Source organism: Pollachius pollachius, assembly GCF_949987615.1.
Source record: "Pollachius pollachius genome assembly, chromosome: 6".
Taxonomy (NCBI): domain Eukaryota; kingdom Metazoa; phylum Chordata; class Actinopteri; order Gadiformes; family Gadidae; genus Pollachius; species Pollachius pollachius.
Window position 1 is genome coordinate 24,545,509 of NC_136939.1, and position 11,662 is coordinate 24,557,170.

Sequence of the window (11,662 nt, forward strand, 5' to 3'; positions counted from 1 at the left end):
GTAAAGAGACTGGGGGTGACTCAGCAGAAATCAGCAGCAGCAGCAGCATCAGCAGTGGTGGTTGCCGGGCAACAGGGCAAGGAGGGGAGAGAGAGGGGGAGAGATGGGGAAAGGGAGGATGTGGTGGGGAGAGTTTGATTGACTCAGATGTGCTATTAACGCATTTAAAACTGTTTTTTTCATCTCTGTTACTCTGTGTGTGTGTGTGTGTGTGTGTCTCTCTCTCTATATCTCTCTCCACTGTCTCTCTCTCTCTCTATATATATATATATATATATATATATATATATATATATATATATATATATATATATCTCCACTGTCTCTCTTATCTCTCTCTCTCTATCTCTCTCTCTCTCTCTCAAGTTTTCATACTTATGCTGGCCATACTCATCTCTCTTGCTCTCAGATTGTCAGACCTAGCAGACAATCGATGAAAAAGAAAGTACTTAGCATCATGTAGCATCTTATCCTCGCTATCTTTGTGTACGGGGAATGGGTTAACCTAATGATTGTTAGTGCTTGGCACTTGGTTCTATGAACATCCTTACTTTACCATCATCACATTTAAATTCAGGGCGTTTATCAGATGCTTTTATCCAAGGTGACTTACAATAACTGATGTCTCTGTCGGTACAGTAAGAATGTCTCACGGTTCTCATGAGACTCAATCGAAGGGCAACTGAAAACCTACCTGGGGTCTGGTCTCAGCAGCCTCACCTGGGGCCTGTACTACGAACCTCGATTAGAGGGTTAGCGAGGTATGTTGAGCTCAAAGCCTGGGTTAGCTGGACCACGAAAGTCGATCTCTTTTAGCGTCGCTGTATCACCATGGTGACATATGCTCGCAACTAAACCTGGTCGGGAGCAGGTTTCCAGCTTAGTCTACCCGGAGATCAGCTTTGGTGTGCGCAGCTTCCTAGCCCCCCTACGACAATGGCGTCCCCATTTGTGGGTGTTCCCGTGGACCTCTGCGCACTTATCGTACAGGCGTCTCTCCGGAGACAAGAGTTTTTCGGGACAGAACCGATCCCTTGGCATTGTCTGACGATATTCTTTATGAGAGATACAGATTCTCATCAGAGGGTATTCGTTATTTGATCGTCCTTGTTGGACCGTATGTAGGCAACGCTACACAAAGAAGCCGTGCACATACTGTTGCGCAGTGTGTCTGTGTTTCACTGCGATTTTTTTGCCACGGGCACATATTTACATGCAGTTGGTGATGCAGAACATATTGGCAAAAATACGGTGTGCCGTGCGATTCGCAAGGTTGTAGCTGCGCTCAATACTTTGCTTGATATGTTCGTGGCGTTTCCCAGCTTCTTGCCCAGTCAAATTGTCAAGGAAGGATTTTACACACTTTCAGGTAAAATAAAACCCCCTGAGTGGAGGTAGCCCGTCAGTCTTGAATTTCTGCGTGCAGGATTCGTCTCCGAAGTGATGTGCATTCATGTGTAGCTTAAAATGTCCCAATTCTTATGTCATATGGAATAGGACTTATTCACTAAAGGTTATGGAATAATGCAGTGTGTACACGTTTGCATTTGTAACATTCTACAGAATCCCTTTATAGGATTCCCCAAACTGATTGGAGCAATTGACTGCACTCATGCACTTATCGCTGGACCTTTAGGGGAACATGAGGCTGACTTTGTCAACAGAAAGTCAACCCATAGCATCAATGTGCAGGTATAGGCCTATTATCTGGGCTATATCATGTGGGAAGGGAAATTGCATGCAGGTAGCCTACAAAAACTTTGTTATATGCCTCATAATGGCCCAACTATTGTAACAGAACTGCCGTTTTCAGATGACTTGTGACCATCAACTTATGGTTACCAGTGTGGATGCCAAATGGCCTGGCTCGGTCCATGACTCCCGTATTTTTCGGGAGTCAAGTCTTTGCCGACTGTTTCAGCAAGGTGTGGCTCAATACACAAGATCACTAACTGTAAATGTTGATTAAGGCACTGATCACATTATGTTCTTTCTAATAGGCCGTTATGATGGAATTCTTGTTGGGGACAGAGGGTATGCCTGCATGCCGTTCCTAATGACGCCGTACGGCGACCCACAGAGTCAACCGGAGGCCCGGTTCAAGAGGGGCTTAAGCACATGCCGGGTGAGGATAGAGATGACCTTTGGGGTAATCTAGGCCTGCTGGAACTGCCTCCGTGGTTTGAGGGTCAAGCCGGAGAGGGCAAGCTAAATCATCACGGCATGTGTGGTGCTCCACAATATTGCAACAATTCGTAAAGAGAGAGCCCCACATGTGCCATTGGTGGCAGATCAGGTCGTGGACCCCATCACGGTGGATCATCCCACAGGAACGGCGGTCAGACGGGCCATCTCATTCATTGAGATTTTGCAAGGTCTTGCCCACAGAATGTCAACATTCATATCAGAAATGATTTGTTTAGTTCAACTTACTTTACATTCAATAACACTCGCAGGGTCCTAAGTGACAGCCTGTTTACAATTCCCTAATCTGTGGTGTTCCGTATATTTCATATTCAACCCACACAATGAGTGAGTCAATAAAACTCTTTAGATCACTTGGTCTAGTTTTTGCTTATTAAGTAGGCTACATTTGGTACGAATGACAATGTGTCATTCCATTTGATAATCTCATTTAACTTCATTGTGACTTTTGTTCAATAAATACAATGGACGGAAAAACATTTGCTCGTGTTCAATTATTTTATTTATTAGCCGTCGCATCGCCATGCAGTTGCTGTGAAAGTAGAAAAAATAACATTATTTCAGTCGACTTTTACCAAAGAAAATCTAGGTAATAAAAATAATAGCCTACCCTCTCGAGGAGCTGGATCTCGATCTTCAATTTTTTTTTCACCGAGACTTTAATATCGTTGTCCAGCTCCAAGTTGCGCTTGTACAGCACCCTTATAGTGTCCTTATAGTTCCAATCTAAAGAAATTATGGGTTAAAATCATAATTCAGTTACCATGGTCAAAGCCTTGTGGCGTACCTTACAAAAGGAATTACCTAAATAAAAACCTTGTCTGTCCCTCGAGAAGGCCTTGAGGAGGTGGAGGTGGAGGTCCTATCCAATGCCATTTCCCTCTATAGAATAAATGATCAAAAGGAAGAGTCATGTGAAACAGTTACAGCACTGCTCGGTTGAGTTTCCCATTGTGATGGCTCTTTAGAAAGTTCAAAGGTGGCCCCACGTTCAACGTACATTAACCTTGGCTAGTCAAGTGCCGTGTTGTCCATTATCCGTTACATAACCGCTACGTCAGTGACACAATTAGGCCTAGGCATTTTTTATTCTACAAATTCATATTATAGCTGTGAGAATTGTTAAGAAAAATCACCTCCATAGTCGCCCTGGAGTCAAAGGCTGACAGAGTCTCCTGAAAGAATCAGGGAAACCTATTATAGGACATTCTCTCCAAAAATTTAACATTTAGAAGAATACGTGACACTTTGCTTTGATAGTTATATACCTCTGATTGGAGATTGATTGTCGGCGGCTCCTCCAAAATAATGTTTGTACCTTCAACTAAAAATGACAATTAATTTACACTCAATCATTTCACATTTGATTAGCAAGACAATTATTTATGTCCATTGCCAATGCATGAATACATACTCATTACAAACACCTTGGATGTCGAGGCAGTGGGGTCAGAGGACATCCCCCCTTCCACTCGGCCGACCTTCGTTAGTGGCGAGAGCCAGCTCCTCCGAAGTGGTGAAGGGCGGTGGAGCGGTCCCCCTCCCAGTCGTATTAATTTGGGTTTTCTTCTTATTTGCTACAGGTAATCAACATGAGATTAAAGGTTGGAGCCTAGGCCACTGCAAATCATAGGCTAGATTCACCTGAAATTATTCAAATGGATGCTTACAACTTACCACATTGAATAATATTTCTATATTTATTTTTGACTTAGCCCCATGTTCGTAGGAGTGTGCTGGCACCACATCTATGGGGGTAAAAGGCATGATGATACATGATAGATATTTTTTAGACGATATGCAGAATCTTCTCACTTACGCATTAACACGGTCGGCTATTTTTGGCCAGCACGCCACCCTAGCCTTATTATGGGCAACCGTGTTCCCCTTGGCTGTGATTTCGACTTTGAATTCCTCGTAGGAATTCATAATAATACACTGCTCGTCTTGGGTGAAATACACCGCTCTCGCTTGATTCATTTCGCATAAGGGTGAGTCAAATGACGCGATAAACGCCCCTTTTATGTGAACGCGCATTGAACCTAAAGCGGAAAACCTGGTTCGACTAATTGAATCTAAAGTGAGCGTCGTGGTACCATTAAACTCTGATTGCGGGCTGCGTCTCTGTCGAGCCAGGTTTTCCCAAGAAAGCCTGGGTATGTTCAACGAGGTTCGTGGTATACCCCCCTGGTCTGAGTCTGATTGGACTCTGGGGCTTGGGGAGGCTGCACACCTGTTGCTCGTTGACCAATCAGTGGTCAGCCAATCAATGTAAACTCACTCTGATCCACATTGGGGTTCAATCGCATTGCATGGGATTGGGAATATTGCGTTGGGTATCGAACGCTGAACATCTGAGACACCACAGACACTACTCTCTCTGTCTCTGTCTCTAATTCTCTCTCTCTCTCTCTCTCTCTCTCTCTCTCTCTCTCTCTCTCTCTCTCTCTCTCTCTGTCCTTTTAGAGGAAATCAAGTCCCACATCACCGGCTAGTACACAACCTTTCAACTACCCCCCCTCCCCCCATCCCCTCCCCCCTAAGTTACCCTGGCCCGGGATTGGATGACCCCCTAATTTTAGCCCAAGCAGGGCACATAAACACACAAACAGAGGGGGTAGGCGGGGCGTGGTCAATGGGGGGTGTGGTCTAAGGAGTGAGGGGCAGATTTTGAGTCTTTCGACCCCTACGGTTTGATTCAGGCTTAATAAGGGCAAAAAAAACAACAAAACACTGTCTCTCTCTCTCTCTCTGTCTCTCTGTCTCACAGAAGACAGACATGAGTCATGACTTATTACACCCATTTTCTGAAAAAGGCGATCGGAAGCGTGAGGGTTTGCTGTCCTCTTGAGGCGTAACTTAAACATAGCAGCAGAAAATCAGTCAAGACAGGTCAGTGGCCTGTACTACGAACCTCGATTAGTGGGTTAAGCGAGGTATGTTGCGCTCAAAGCCTGGCTTAGCTGGGACACGAAAGTCGATCACTTTTAGTGTCGCTGTATCACCGTGGTGACTTATGCTCTCAACCAAACCTGGTCGGGAGCAGGTTTTCAGCTAAGTATCGGGTTGGATCGGCGTGCGCAGCTTCCTAGCCCCTCATTTGACAATGGCGTCACCATTACTGGGTGTTCCCGTGGACCTCGGAGCCCCTATCGTACAGGGGTCTCTCTGACAGAGGCTCTTTCGGGACCGATCCCTTGGCATTGCCTGAGAATATTCTTCATGAGATACAGGTTCTAATCGGAGTGTATTCGCTATTTGATCTTCCTTATTGGACCTTATGTAGACAATGGTTGCTGTTGCGCAATGTGTCTCCGTGAGAGAGTGGTAGAGTGGAAGTAGCGTGTCAGTCTTGAATTTCTGCGTGCGGGGTTCGTCTCCGAAGTGACGCGCATTCATGTGAAGCTTAAAAAGCTCCAATTCTCGTGCATATTGAATACTTATTCACCAAAGGGTATGAAATTATATTTTTGTGCTTATTTCAAACTTATACCCATATTCTCAAGGCCGTGCTGGCACCACATATATGGGGGTAAAAGGCATGATGATAGCGAGATTTGAACCCCGGTGGCTGGCGTTCGGGTCTTATACTAATCCACTATGCCAACGCCGCTACCTCTCAGCGGTTGAAAACATATGCGATACATTTCTTACATAGGGTGTTTTTAGGTAAATTCCCCAAATTGTAGAATAAGGCAGGTTGGACGTTGCTTATGCGTTTTGAAATCATCATCCCTCTATTGGGATTAATGGCGAACAATTCTGCATTTGGCATAGTTATTTTATAGACAATATGCAGACTCTTTTCACTTATACGCATTTATATAGACTGCCTGATGATAATTCTGATTAATTCTGATTGTTGCGTCTCTGTTGATCCAGGCTTTCCCAAGAAAGCCTGGGTATGTTCAGTGGGGTTCGTAGTAAAGGGCAGGGGTGTGGAGGTGATGGCAGTGGCAGGCAGAAGTGTCTGGTTGGTGATTTGTTGCTTGGAGAGGAGGGGAGGGGGAGAAAAGGGGAGGGGGGAAGAGAGAGCGGGAGGGAGGGAAGGAGAGAGGAATGCAGGGAGGGAGGGAGGGAGGGAGGGAGGGAGGGAGGGCGAGAGATAGGGAGGGAGGGAGGAGGGGAGAGAGAGAGAGAGGGTGAGAGTGAGGAATAGAGAGAGGGAGGGAGAGAGAGAGGGGGGGAGGAAGCGAGGGAGAGTGAGGGATGGAGGAAGAGAGAGAGAGAGTGCGAGAGGGTGAGAGTGAGGAATAGAGAGAGGGAGGGGGAGAGAGAGAGGGGGGGAGGAAGCGAGGGAGAGTGAGGGATGGAGGAAGAGAGAGAGAGTCTAGGCTATCCCTGCTATTCACACCTCTATACCCCAGGAATGATCACCTTTTGTGGGGGAGGACCCCTCATAGTGGGGGCCCATGTCTCCAAAAGCGTATTCACAAAGTTAAGTCACTTAAAGATGCGGTAGGTGTGATTTAAGATTTGTACACAGAGCAGAAAAGTGTAAGGTTTTAGAAAATAAAGAACACGAAAGTTCCCCTTCTGTCTCTCTGCTATCTTTGAAGGGGGACTGGAGAGAAAGGGGGGGAGAGAGAGAGGGAGAGTGATGAAAATGAAGAGAAATGGGGAGAGAGAAGGGGAGACAAAATGAAAATGGAAAGAAAGGGGGAGAGAGAGGGCGTGGTCTCAGCAGCCTCACCTGGTCTGATTGGACTCTTGGGCTGGGGGAGGCTGCACACCAGCTGTTGCTCGTTGACCAAACAGAGTGCAACAGTGTCTTTCTTTTAAGTTTTACATACAGGGTGTTTAGCAGACGCTTTTATTCATCTCTCTCTCTCTCTCTCTCTCTCTCTCTCTCTCTCACCATACCTGAGGGGCAGGCAGTTGGGGGTCGCGGGGTCAAACCTAGGGTTGTCGCTTGTGCATAGAGTTCATGTTTACGTCGCTGCTTTGGAGTAGCCATGGTAACGCCATCGCTAGCTCCAGGTCGTTGCGTCGTTGACCTGGACGGACGTTGGAGCTGTTGATGAAACACGATAAACAACACAAGGAGGGCGAGAGAGAGAAGAGAGAGAGAATCGTGACCCGCACGCAGACACACACGTCCACATGCTTGCAGAAACACACACAAATACACACAGACACACAAACACACAGAAACACACACACACAGAGTCAGACAGTCACACACGCCGACACGCACACACACAGACCCACACGCACATGCACAGACACACGCACACGCACACGCACACACACACACACACAGGCACGCACGCATACGCAGACACGCACACACACACATGTATACACAGACACACACAATGACACAAATTCATAGAAATGCAAACACGCACATAAACGCACGTACGCAAGCACACACCCGTAGACACACACACGTGATGATACACATCGTTTGAACATTGTTGCCCTTCTCGGCAAACGATGATGTCATGAGATTAATATTCCGTGGCAACGGTGTTTCTAAACATCCTACAAACAACCACAGAGTGTGTGTTTGTGTGTGTGCGTGTGTGTGTGTGTGTGTGTACGTGTGTCTACTTCCATGTGTGGGTGAGTGAGTGCCTGTGTCTGTGTGTGTACAACCTCCCACCTTGAGGTGCAAAACTGTCATTTATCATGCTGCCTTTGGACTGAGTAGTCGTGTAAACGAACACAAACTAAACCTTCTGGACCTCCTCTCACTCTCTCTCTCTCTCCCCCTCCCTCCCCCCCCTCTCCCTCTCTCCATATCGAGACACACAGACAACAACTACATAACATCATTGATAGATAAATAAATGTATGTCTGTCTATTTATCCATCTATCTATGGATCTATATATCTATATCTATATCTGTCTGTCTGTCTGTCTGTCTGTCTGCCTGCCCGTCTATCTGCTTGCGTGTCCGTCTTCATGGTCTCCCGGTGAATTACAGCAGTCTGGCGCCGCTTAGTGGCACAGAGCAACACGACTCCTTCTCGGTTGTATTTAAAGCCGAACCGGTTGAATTATTAGGCGTCTGTTCTCGTTATTTAAAACACTGTCGGTCCTGGATGTTTGCATCAATGTTTCATCAATGTCATCATTGTATTGAGTTAGGCTCGGCCAAAACTAGACTGAAGAATGTTAATAAACGTCTCAATTTCTCAGTTATTCACCATTCTTAATCGACAATTAAAGTAACCGAGTGAAATTGGAATCGCTTTGTCGTGTTTTTTAATTTAATTATTTTTGTTTATTATTTATTTGATTATTTTTTATAATATTTATTTTTATTTTTAAAAGAGGCAAGCTGGTTGCCACGGCAACCAAAAGGTGCTTCTTCCAGGGCAGTCTTCCTTTATTAAATTACGTTTTATATTGTTAAGGGAGCACTGTAGGCTAGACGTTGCCTACACAAGCATATATGTGACGAACATATAATACTATTAATTTAATAATTAGGTGAGTGCTGCATGCAGCGCTCAACTATTGCTAGAGACTCCATTTTAAAATGATCAGAATAGCTTGGAATCGTGCGCTTCTTTTCAGATCTTTTAAATATTTTATACTTTTTAAGATATTCTACTTTAAAAAATACAATATTTTTTTTAACATGGGAGTCAATGGGAGGACAGCAGAGCCGTCCTCTGGTACTTCAAACTAGAGATGTGCACGGGTACACGTGTACACGTGTAACCGGTTAGCAAATCAGAACCGTTTAGAAAAAATGAGTAAATGAAAACTGTAAAGAAAAAAAAATCACTTGCCATTGTTTCAATGGGAATCGCGACGGTCCATACTTTCAACATAAAGTTTACATATTTAAAATTTAAAATTCGTCCCAGCCTTTATACCACAGATATTCTAGGGTATATAGCATATAACCGCTTTGTCTGATTACAGTTTAATTCATATTTCACAATTTGCCAACTCTCGTTTTGAAGTATAATCACCGCGCCATTCGTTTCAATGGGAATAGCGATGGTCTATAATTCCAACATAAAGTGTACATATTTATAATTCGAAATTCGTCCCAGCCTTTATACCACAGATACTATAGGGTCTATAGCATATAACCGCGTTTTCTGATTACAGTTTAATGTAACAGTAAGCTGACAACATCCTAATTAACACCGCAACTGCAAATTAACCACACAGAGATAACCATGGCAACCGGTCAAACAAATTTTCTTTTTGCGATCATTCTGCTCGTGCATCCGCCGTGTTGATAACCAAATAATCCCCCTATAGCGCGACTGCGGTCCACTTTAAAAAAGAAAAAAAAATCATTAATTAATAAAAAAACGGTTAACCGTGTACACATTTTCAACCGTTTATCTTCGTTCAAACCATTTAACAAATCTACACACTTGTATCTTCAATAATATCCAAACGGAATTTCGATATCATTTAAACTTTCTTCAGAATCAGTTTTAGTTTCAAACCTTCATATTGGTCCCATTGAAGCCGTCTGCCCATTCTGACACTTAAATGACTTAAGACATCGTAACTCGGTCAAATTTCAACTGTTTACCTTCGCTCAAACCATTTAACAAATCTACACACTTGGACCTTCAATAATATCCAAACGGAATTTCGATATCATCTAAACTTTTCTGAGAATCACAGTTTTAGTTTCATACCAGGCTGGAGCGTGATGACGTTCAGCAGTGTTGCCTGATTGGGCAGTTTTTCCCACTCTATTGAGCTACTTTTAATCACGCACCGGGTCGCTATTCTCTTGAAGACACACACACACACACACACACACACACACACACACACACACACACACACACACACACACACACACACACACACACACACACACACACACACACACACACAGTCTAGGGCAATACATTTGACGTTTCAGATTCTTTAGTTAAATTCATTTTACATTTCTGCATTTTTAGCAATGCTTTGCGCTTTCATTCAGCGGTAGCTTTATTTGCTTCCAACCATTTACTTTTTCTTAAATGGTGTGCATGTTTACATTGTTTACTCCATTTAGACTTTTGATTTAAGCAATTTAACGTTTCTTTATGTCTTAATCTATGTGGCTTTATTAAAAATTATTTTCAACCTTACTTGTACTACAGCACTCACCGCATATTCTGCAGGAAATGCATTTTCTGCAGGAAATGCATTTTCTAGTTTATATATATTTTTCGATTTATTATTTGTTACTTCTTCTTCTTATTTATATTATTTTTAATATTTGAAGTATTATTGATATTATTATTGTGATTGTAATATTTATATTCTTAACAATTCGGAAATACTCTGTTCCGAAATGTGTCGTCTGCACTCCTAACTCTGGCGTTGTCAGGAGGTGTGTGTTTGTGGCCACTTAACGGTTATATGAGTGAACGCACAACCGTGTTCGGTTATTGTGAGGATACTGCTAGAGATTAGGCAATAAAGAGCCTGTATACATCTGTGTGTGTGTTTGTGTGCGTGTCTGTGTGTGTGTGTTTGTGTGTTTGTGTGTGTGGGTGTGTTTTTGTGTTTGTTTGTTGTGTGTGTGTGTTTGTGTGTGTGTTTTTGTTCTGTGTTTTTGTGTGTTTGGTATGTGGGTGTGTTTGTGTGTTTGTTTGGTGTGTGTGGGATTGTGTATGTGTGTGTGTGTTTGTGTGTTCGGTATGTGGGTGTGTGTGTTTGTTTTGTGTGTGTCTTTGTGTGTGTGTTTGGTGTGTTTGTGTTCTGTATGTGGGTGTGTGTGTGTTCGATGTATGTGTGTGTGTGTTTGTTTGATGAGTGTGGATGCGTTTGTGTTCTGTGTGTGTGTGTGCGGTGTTTGTGCATGTGCGTGTATATGAGCGGTGTGTGTGCTTGTGCGTATACATGTGTGCGTTCTGTGCATGTGCGTGTGTATGTGTGTACATATGTTTGAGTGTGTGTATGTGTGTCTTGTAAACAAAACAAACAGAGGCTTCTTGTATACTCACACTGTGTTTGGAAAACTCTTGCTGGGGAGACGGTTGCGGTGGCAACGGCACAACAGTCCATTGCGCTGAGGGCCAGTAACACTTGGATAACAAACTGTTGATCTTTACATCCGGCAGGGGTCAGGACCTCTGAAAAATACCGTAGCCAAACAATAGATTTTTGAGTATAACTACAGCTACAGCTCCAGCAGGAATGTCTCTCTCTCTCTCTCTCTCTCTCTCTCTCTCTCTCTCTCTCTCTCTCTCTCTCTCTCTCTCTCTCTCAGACCACCGCGGGTCAGGGGAGGACCGGAGACGTTCACTATTGACCCCCCTCTCTGCTGGGGTCCTGTTCTGCAGAACATGGGCTCCTGTACTTACTGCTACTCCTCTCTCTCTCCACCCCCCCCCCCCTCTCTCTCTCTCTCTCTCTCTTCTGTTTGATCCCGTCCTCCCCCTCAATCACGTTGACAGAGGGATGATGATGTCACCCCCGGAGAATGCACACTGTAATTTAGCGGTTAACGCACACACACACACACACACA

At 44.2% G+C, this 11,662-nt stretch overlaps 1 pseudogene across 1 annotated transcript; it reads left to right on the forward strand.

Annotated features, from left to right (window-relative positions):
* Positions 1-936: 936 nt before the first annotated feature.
* Positions 937-6,578, forward strand: LOC307076956 (putative nuclease HARBI1; annotated as a pseudogene). The gene is made up of 6 exons: positions 937-1,369; positions 1,577-1,692; positions 1,814-1,925; positions 2,001-2,375; positions 6,088-6,107; positions 6,573-6,578. The product of its transcript is annotated as a putative nuclease HARBI1 (transcript).
* Positions 6,579-11,662: the final 5,084 nt, after the last annotated feature.